General features: G+C 36.3%; 1 protein-coding gene across 3 annotated transcripts in view; it reads left to right on the top strand.

The window, feature by feature from the left end:
• The window catches only part of dipk1ab (divergent protein kinase domain 1Ab), a 31,470-nt gene that overhangs the window by 24,692 nt on the left and 3,578 nt on the right, over positions 1 to 3,200 (top strand). The window lies entirely within an intron of this gene.

Raw genomic sequence — 3,200 nt, 5'->3', positions numbered from 1 at the left:
GGGTTAGGTGTATGGCTATCCAAATGAAGCTTATCAAAATCCCAACAATGGCAAAATAAAGAAAGCTAGATAAGTTATTTTAATTAAACCTCCACACCAGGGCTATTCGACTAAATTACTCTGGGGGCCACAGTTACTGCAGGTCAACAGCTCAGGGGCAAAATATCCAGCAATTAAAATTGTGTAAATAAACCAAGTATTACAAAGATCTGTTACCTTCAAAATAGTTTATTTTGCTGTATTTAATCATGAATACAACATATAGAACCCCATAGAAGATAGAAGTAGTGAAAATTAAATATTATCAAAAACAAAAGGAACACATTCTGCCTCCTATTCAACACAAATAATAATTTTGACATCTCTTACTTGCCAAATTTTTAAACCAATTTTATTTTCACTTTCATAGTTTTATCTTCAACTGCTTGTAGTTTTAACTGTCTTGAGTGTTTATAGAAATGTTTTTTACCAGCTTCTAGCCAAGATTGTGATGTTTCTGTGGACATCAAACATGTCTATGTCTAACTAAAATAATTTAGAATAATTAAAGTAGAAAACTGGAGGTTTGGGCTGAAAAGGTGAATGAGCCAATTGGCGGGCCGAACTTTGGCCACTTCTGGCCCGCGGGCCACCAGTTGAATAGCCCTGCTCTACACATTTTACAGTTTGTTTTTTCAGCCAAACTTGATACTAACAACGTGATACTATGTGAATACATGAGAGCCGAGAATAGATTATTTTTACACCAATGGTGCTGAGTTGCGTAAACCTTTGCACTGATTAGACTTGTTGATCATTTGCAGCCTCAGCAACTATGGAATAAACCAAAGTCTGTGTATTGATGGACCTCTAGAAGTTAATGCCAGGGCAGCACTCATCTGCCTTGTAGTTCAAGCACATGTTTTAAGTCCTGTCTACAACCATATAAACGAATGGGACACTGCAGTCGGTAAAGTAAAAGTATACTTCAGATATGTATTTTTTTCTTCTTCCGGGTGTTGACTCTTGTTGATTCACAAACACCTTAAATGCCCAACATGGTCGACCGGCAGCCAACCAGTTAATGCATGGTCACATGTCAAGTTGCACAGATTGTCCGTAAATTACATGGGTTTTCCTCATTTTGCAGGGGAGTCTCACAGGGTTTTTTTTTTTTTCAAAAACTTGACTTTTAGTTTATGTCTCAAAACCTGTGAGATGTAAAAATAAATAAATAAATAAATAATAATAATAATAATAATAATACTATGGTCTGCCTGTCCCCACAGCCGACAGTCCACCTGAAGTCCCTCTACTCCCATTGTATTACGTGAATGATACAGATTTTTTGTGGAAATTACCAATTTTTCAGGTTTAAGATACAGTCCAAAGGGGCTGACACGTATGACCATTTTTACAGATAAATCAACTAAACAAAAGTGATATCAGGCTACCAACTACATTTGACGTTTGTCATGGCGGACCACTGAACAGCGTGACGTCACGTGCAAAGGTTCAATAGAGAAAATCTAATGGATTTTTTTTTTTTTTCAAAAATTGCCATACCATCACGACTACTGAGGATTCTTTGTAAAAATTACAGATTTCTGAGGGTCATCATACAGATAAATGTCCAAAGGGGTTGACATGATGGAACAAAATGATGTAATTTTTGTCGCGTAACAGCGTCACTGAGAGTGGATGTCATAGGCTTGGACAGACCATGAGGAGGCCTTTAGTCACCAGGGGTCAGATTTATAAAGTTTGCGTACGCACAAAAAGAGCCCAGAAACTTGCGTACACCATTTTTCATGCCAAGGTTGTGATTTATAAAATCCAAACTTGACGTGAAAATGTGCTGTCCCTCACACCAGCTCTGACCCATGCGTACGCTCATTTTGGAGACGGGAAGCTGCGACACAGATGGTGAAGTGAGGAATTATAGCTACACTTTGTAATGATCACTGTCAGATATTTAATTTCACTTCATAATCAGACATAGATTTTAGATAGAGTTTAGCTTTCTTAACAGTATTACTGTACAATAAAAAAACAAAGAAAATACACTAATAAAAAAATCAAAATAAAATGAAAGGTAATAGGAGAATAAATTTTATAACGTCTGCCCCTTTTAACCCCAGAATATATTCAAACAAAACATAATTTACAAAACAATACTAAAAAATAAAAACATCATCTCAAACAACAATTCACATAGCTTCACATTTTACTTTTCCGTGTACCTTTAACCAGGGGCGGAGTGGGGAAACTTTTCAGCCCGGGAGTTTAATGGCCAAGACTGGCCCAATTTTTGTACATATAAAAAAATTATACAAAGATGTAGCACAGGCATGTAATATTTTTGTATTTTGTATTCACTGATCAAAACCTGCCTCTTCACACTTCATAAACAACAAAGTAAATGTTTCTGCTGTGGTACAATAATGTGTACTCAATCACACCTATATGATGTTCACCAGGCTGCATTATACTATGTACTGTAGCAGCTCTTTAAACTCACCAGGAGTACAGTTTGATAATCAGCTAGTTTCATAGAACACAGTTCAGTTTGTAGTACACAGGTGGTGTACTACAGGTGTGTTGGTTTATTCTCTCTAATGTTGAGCAATGAGCATCAGAAGCATTGTGATGTGTGTGAGGGGGGCATTAGTGGGGGGTCTGGGGGTCCTCCACCAGAAAATTTTGAAACTCGTAGATGCAGTTTCCTGCATTCTGGTGTGTTTTACAGGTTCCTAAACACACTTTTACCTACATAAAAAAACACTTGATTAAATAACTAAATTAGAGACAGATTCTTGTTGAATCATCCTGTTTTTAAACTCACTGCCGTGGCTCAGATAATGAAATGAAATGAAATGAAATGAAAGTTGTTAATCATGCTGTAGATTATGCTTTTAGATCCATAATTTCTTTCATTAAGTTCACACAGCTGACTAGAATGTACTCAAAATAAATATTAATTTGAGTAAACATTTTACATTTCATTCACACCTTCTCTGCTCACCTGACAGAACTCTACCTGCTGAATCTGCCTCTGACTCTCAGCTCATCAACAGACATGGACATGGATTAAATATTGATGGATTAAATATAGATGGATTAAGTATTGGGTTATTTTTACTGCCACCTGAAGTCAGCAAAAAGTCAAGAAAATGTCCTGAAATAACATGAACCAATTAACAGATAACCAATTGTTCTTT

Source organism: Austrofundulus limnaeus, unplaced genomic scaffold, assembly GCF_001266775.1.
Source record: "Austrofundulus limnaeus strain Quisiro unplaced genomic scaffold, Austrofundulus_limnaeus-1.0 Scaffold120, whole genome shotgun sequence".
In the NCBI taxonomy this organism is placed as follows: domain Eukaryota; kingdom Metazoa; phylum Chordata; class Actinopteri; order Cyprinodontiformes; family Rivulidae; genus Austrofundulus; species Austrofundulus limnaeus.
The sequence above is the reverse complement of the archived record's forward strand: the minus strand, read 5'-3'. Positions and strand labels throughout refer to the sequence as shown.